This window comes from Sparus aurata, chromosome 4, assembly GCF_900880675.1.
Source record: "Sparus aurata chromosome 4, fSpaAur1.1, whole genome shotgun sequence".
Taxonomy (NCBI): Eukaryota; Metazoa; Chordata; class Actinopteri; order Spariformes; family Sparidae; genus Sparus; species Sparus aurata.
Window position 1 is genome coordinate 793510 of NC_044190.1, and position 6881 is coordinate 800390.

General features: G+C 40.1%; 1 long non-coding RNA gene across 1 annotated transcript; it reads right to left on the reverse strand.

Annotated features, from left to right (window-relative positions):
* Positions 1 to 264: 264 nt before the first annotated feature.
* On the reverse strand, positions 265 to 2191 carry LOC115580014 (uncharacterized). Its single transcript, XR_003983788.1, has 3 exons — positions 1900 to 2191; positions 689 to 768; positions 265 to 600 (listed from the first exon to the last, which is right to left on the reverse strand). It is a non-coding gene; the product is annotated as an uncharacterized LOC115580014 (long non-coding RNA).
* Positions 2192 to 6881: the final 4690 nt, after the last annotated feature.

Consider the following 6881-nt stretch of genomic DNA (forward strand, 5'->3'; position numbering starts at 1 on the left):
GTCCTTGGGCAAGACACTTCACCCCCCTTGCCTCGTGTGAATGTGTATGACTGCTGTATGTCATGAGGTGGTGGTCGGAGGCGCTGAATGGCAGCCATGCTTCCGTCAGTCTGCCCCAGGGCCCAAGTACTAGCTGTGGCTACTATCGTAGTTTACCACCACTAGTATGACTGTGGGTAAATGAATGGAACCTGGAACCCTGTCAGGCGCTTTGGGTGTCTTGAAAAGTGCCATACAAATCCAATCCATTTTTAGTAAGTCCCAAATTATGAACACTTTAAATGCAATTGTTCCATTAACAATTCCAACAGGGTCCACACATCCCAAAAAATCAAAAAAATCTGTTGGATCAAAAAATAAATAAAAAGGTAATGTGAATTTGAGTTTTTGCAGATAGCTTAGGTTGAGTGTGTAAATCAGAATGAAAAGCATGGCACATCCAAAAGAGACACTTTGCAGATTGCGTAGCAGTTCCACACCCTCGATGACTATTCCAACATCCTCTGGCTTGTCCACTGCATCAGCACCATCTTTGCTAATCACATAAAGCCCCATGGTGGTCTGTGCAATCCCTCTCTCAGCTTCCTCATGATTGGCATTCTAATGGTGAAAAACATATTTACCAGTTTGAAATTGAAAACATTACAAGTTAATTACTGAAAGCTCACAGTAAAATGCCATTACTAACCAAGTACTCTTTAATGACAGTGTCGCTGTCTTCATTGAGGTAGACACACAGACCTCTAGAATGCAGTCAATGTCCTCACTCTGCAAAAGAAAGCATAATATAACAAGTCTCCACTTTTCAAAACATTTTCCAGGACATTGTTCATAGCCCTCTTATTTTCACCCCTGTAGTTACTTTATTGACACTTCACTAAAGATTGCCCCATACAAGACGTGAGCTACTTTGTTGATTTGGCCTTATGATGTTGTACCTGGAAGTAATGGAAATATATTACAAGGTTAGTTTCCAACCAGGATGAGAAACAGGGATGTGTGTGTGATTGTGTAACTGTCTTAATATGATCTTAAGTTAACATTAAGTTCTTACATTTACTATATTAAATAAATTCTAACGTTGTCATAGTCTGGACGTAGTTTGGCTTGCCTGCTGTAGAACAAGCCAGCGAGTGAAGTACATTTACTCTAGTATTGTACTTAAATACAAATTTGAGGTACTTGTACATATTTATATACATATTGTCTGCTACTTTATACTTCTACTCAACTATATCTTAGTAGGAAGTATTGCTTTAGTTGAAGTTACTTTGCAGATTCAGATTAACAATACAAAATATGATTAATAAATATATTGTGATATATTATATCAATAAGACTTTATTGGTCCCCAGGAGTAAATTCACAAGCTACCCAGCAGTGTCTTAAGTAAAGTATAATATATATATATTTATATATATATATATATATATATATATATATATATATATATATATATTTTTTTTATATATGTATATATATATATATATATATATATATGTATATATATATATATATATATATATATATATATATATATATATATATATATATACGTATATATATACACATTTCTAATTAGCTCCACATTTACCAGCTGCAACATTTAAGCGATGATCACATTAATACAGCAGCGACTAAGATGTATAAGGTGATGTATAAGGTGTGCAAGGTAATGATGCAGCCTGAGCGGCAGCAGCCATTAGCCTGACGTTAACAGTACCGCAGAGTACCACAACCAATGTTTTTTTGCTGTGTTGCTATCTAATGCTAATGTAGCTATTGGCGCATTTCACAACTAGCATGACTAACGTTATGTTCACCAGTGTCGAAGCAGTGCTGCTAGCTTTGTCTTCATCACATTTAAACTAAGCATACTTCATAAATAACATTACTTACCTCCTAGCTTTCACTCCACATTTGTCCCGCTCAGACCCGCTGAATGTGTTCTGGTCCTGCTCAGTATGCCAAGTCCGGGGTCAGGGTTCAGACTCAGAGTAGCCTTCACATCGGTTGACTACTGTGACGAAATGACGTTTCCTTTTACTCTCGCACATGCGCATAGCTGCCTTTTAGGATCGAGTCCATACATCCGTGATCAAGTCAAATAAGGTTTACTCAATTTGTTAACATTCAGTTTAAACTAACCATTTTTACTTTATGTATATTTGTTTGAATAAATAAACTTTACATTTTCATATTTCAGTTACATTTTAATTAAACGTATTGCTTTATGGTTATTGGGGGCAAGAATCATTTTTTTGAGTGTAGGCTGACGGTGAAAAATGCTGCAAACCAACTGATTTGTTTTTGAAATCAAGTGCAGCTTCATCTAGAAGAAGTAAACATGGATAACAAATGATGGCAAGACATTTTTATTATGGAACAACTGGCTCTGATGATTTAGTTTTTTTTTATGCATTGGGGTTGTGCATTCATATGTCCATGTTTTGGTGCACTTGTTTATAGCATCACTGGGGCTCAAAAGTGTGTGTTCTTTCCGTGCGTCAAAAGTTCTATCTGCCAGTTGCGCAATATTTAGGTTTAGATTCCATTTAATATTAGATAACTAATTATAATTGGGCATTGATAAAGTTGTCCTACATCAGGGAGGTGGAGGTGGGCTTAAAATGTAAAATGCCAATTACATTGTAGCTTCAAATTGAAATCGAAAATATGTTAGTAGACTGACATCAATAATTTGTTGGCCACAGAATTTGTTTTCTTCGTCAACCCAGAAAAAGAATTCCCGTTAGAGCTTTGCCGATGGAACTACGGCGAATCTGCGATGCTTATGTCTGGGTTGGCATCATAGACTGGTAGGCATACAAAAAAAACCTTGTCTCTATGGCACTCAAAACAGTAGCAGTTGGTGACCCATCAACATTTCTTACTGCACCCCCAATCAAGGCAGTCTAGAACCGGGCCTGGCCTGGGTGTAACACTTCTCCTTTTTCTACCAAACAGTGCTGTGTCACTTCCTCTCGGCCCCAGCATAGTCCGTCTATTGATTTAACATTTTCTTCATTACAGTTTTTTTCCAATTGCTAAAACACAATTTTGCAAACTAGGCTGGTTAAGGAACATGTCCTCTTGTCTCTGGATTTCAAAGAAAGCCTGTTCTAAATTAACAACTCCTTTCACCCTCAAACTGACTGTTTTTCAGGAGAAGTGCCTGGCAGCCCCATCACCTCTTAACCGCTTAGCGCTGCATATCCAGCGGACCTGGTAGGGATTGACACATTCAGTGCGTTTACATGCACAACTTAGTCGGATTACAGCCATAGTTCGACTATGCTACTCAATCAGACAACTGCAATTATCCGAGTATACATGCCGGTGAGAAAATCGGATTATTGGGTTACTAGTGGTAACAGAAACAGCTGTTACCACTAGTAACGTAATCAGCTGCCTCGGCATTCAAGAAAGATGGCGTACGAAGAGCGAGACGAAGCTACATCTTTGTACACTTTGTATATGGTGTACATGATAATTACACAAACTAGATGCACAATGGCGCTCTTTCTTGCGGTGATTTCGGAGGAAAGACGCCACCGCTGCCATCCGTCTACTTCCGGCTCACGGCCCCGGGGAAAAATCTTGCGCCTGCACAGAACGCTAAATCAGTTCCGATCTGCAGTAATGTATACAAGCAGGAGTAATGCGACTATCAATCGAATAATCTGGGTGCTTTAATTCGACTATGAGAAATCCGATCCGGTACACTAAGGTGTATACATGCATCTTAAAGATCCGATCGTAGTCGGACTAACCCAGTAATTCGGTTTTCTTGAGTGTCATGTAAATGCACTGATTGACTAAAGTGAAACATATCTGCAACGCAACGGAGAAACATCAGAGGAGGAACATCAGACCAACAGGAGCATCAAGAAACTTGGAACACAAGGGACATCACACCAACAGACGCAGAAGCAGACAGAAGCAATGAACGGACAAACAACAGAGGGAAGACACAAGCTGTGTCCAAATTCAGGGTCTGCACACTTTGAGTGTGCATTTGAAGTGCAATGACGTCACAATGCCGCGTGAAGGGTGTCCCAATTCAAAGTGTTCTCCAAATGCACCCCACAATGCGCCCTGCTTTTACCTGTTTTTGGAGTGTGCACCGCTACTTCGTGGTCTCACATATCCCAAGATTCACTGCACGCCCGAAGAGAAGAAATAAATAAATAACCTCAAGTGGCACAGATTTCGTATTTAAATGTGGGTATTCGGGCTATACTCGGTTTTTACTCCTTTGAACATCCAACGCCAGATATGTTTAATTTCACAGCAAATTTACTAGAGTAAAAATTCTAGTGTTAGGCATGTTTAGTGTGAAGTGTTGAGGTTCTGGTGTTGATTCTGATAATATTAACTCTGTGCTGGTGAGAAAACATCATATTGAGGTGTAACATCACCGAGTTGACGGTATTCAACACCTATGAGTGACACTTTTAACATCCGGAGAATTTGGGCAGGTGGCTTTTCAAGGAATTTGACGGCAGCCATTTTCTTTCAATCGTGTCGTGCATGAGAAGGTAAGACTGGTTAATATAACTTAACCCTCTGGACTCTATGCTGGCCATTTGTGTCTACCTCACTTCCTTTTTGTTGATCATTTTAGCTGTGTTAATGCATATGGAATGATATTTCCCAAGGGTCTGGATTTTTGTCTGATCTTTTAATTTTCAAAACCTGCTCTTTAAATATGTCAATATTATACTGTATATCTACAATTGTACCTTATGGCTCTGTCGTGGACACTTTTGGCCAATTGAAACCCATGAAAACTACATTTTTTAATTCCTTGTGATTTACAGTATAAAATCATATAATTTAGGTAAAATGGCTTTCATTCTAAACTCAACACTTGAAAATTTTAGTTTTTAATGTTTTCTACCAGATTATGTCATTTGTCCATTTTTGGGCAAGGGAGCAATTTCAGGTAATATTCTTAGTTTCCACTAGGGGCGTATGATGGCTTCCTGCACTCCAATGGAGCAAAGGAATGACACAATTTTGACATAGGTGTGATCCTAAGGATGTCAGGTAATGATGTGTGTTTGTGCATGAAAAAAAAATTTACCTGCAAATATGTGTTGGCAAGATAAAGTGACATAAATTATAGTGTATCACACCTCCAAGTTTCAGTGAATTTCTCTCGATACAGGTTAGACTTTCCAAGGCAAACCTGGCTGTGATGAACAGGTTGAAAACACCTGTAGCTTTGATCTTTTCATAAAAAAATGCCACACACAACTACACAATAGCCCTTACTAGGGCTGCACAAAAAATCGTTAAAAAATCGCGATCTCGATTCACACATACACATGATCTCATATCTACACACAGTGATTCTGAAGCATTTTATATCTCGAGCTGAATCACAAACAGATGCTCCTGTTTTCCTCCCGGATTTTTTGAAGCGCCCCCAAACGCAGCACTGCCGCTGCCTCCGCCCTCAACCTGTGGTAAAGCGTCTTTACAACACATGATTCAGTGGCGGAAGCCGCATGCAGTTAAGTGTATGGAAGGAGTGAGTGAGAAGCCGTTTTTAGACAGGGCAGCAAGCCGCCAATCTGCCCGTCCTTTTGGCGGCTAGGTCTGTGGTTTTAGACAGAGGGCGGCAAATTGGGGGTCTGTTTTGGTCCGCCGATTTCCCGCCTCGGAGGGTACACTTATTTCCGCCTCGACTGCTAGATGAGCAACTGGACAGCCGCTGAGATCGGGATATGCTAGCGTCTCCTGGATCTCTAGCTGTATGGTTGTGTTAGCTTGTTGTTGTAGCCACAATCTAGGAACAGTCGCTACTTTCAAATTAAAAGCCCCCCGCTGAGAACCAGGGACATTCTACTATTGTAGAGACAGATCACTCTGATCATTTTGAATGGGGAAATCTGCGACGCCAAAGATGGCACATATCCCGCCCCTTACACCAACAGCCAGTCACCTGCGTTGTCACAGCCGAACCAGGAAAATTATAGCCCAATCATGTTGTTTCACCAGCGCATGCACACAATTAGTTTTTACGACAGCGAGAACGTCTCTGGTAGAGTCATTAACGACACTGGAGTAGTGTCCGAAAGTCCGTTTTTCTTTCTGCCATTGAGCTCACTATAATGTGCACTATGTTGGACTCACTATATAGTGACTAGGGAGTAGGGAATGAGTGGGTGATTTCGGACACAGCCCCAGAGCACAGCAGCCGGCACAGATTCAGCCGTACGATTGACGTCGGTGTCGTAAATCCACGCGCATGCGGCTTTTGTGGCTTTTGGAAAAGGAAGAAAATTATGCCTCCGTATTAGAAAGCCGATCCCAGCAGCTATCACATATCAGCTAGCTTAAGATACGACCCCAATAAACACTGTACAACATGAGGTATAAAAGGATGCCCTCTCATCTTGGGAGACTAATTTTTTTTTTTTTTACTTTTGTAAAAATAATTTCTCATCCAATGATAGAACTTGAAATGAACAAAAAAACATTGCTTTGGCAGAGGCGTAGTAGTATCTGCCATACTATCATGTTTTTTTTTTGTTGTTGTTTTGTTCAAGTTCATCAGTGCAATAAACATTTTGTAAAAGAAATTCGTGCCAGAGAATCGTGATCTCATTTCTAAGCAAAAAAATCGTGATTCACATTTTTTCCAGAATCGTGCAGCCCTAGCCCTTACATTCTCAAATAGCTGCTCTCCAAAAAAAAAGGATCACAGGTCATCTTGACCTCTGGCTTCTGGGGAAACAAAAACAAAGTCTGACACTGTTTATAAATCTGTCCTGGAGTTTATGCAGGTGCAGTCAGTACTAATGCTATAAGTGAGCCTATCAGCTCCCAGATCCTTCTTTATCTGTAGGATGGCGAGAAGGTCATATTTC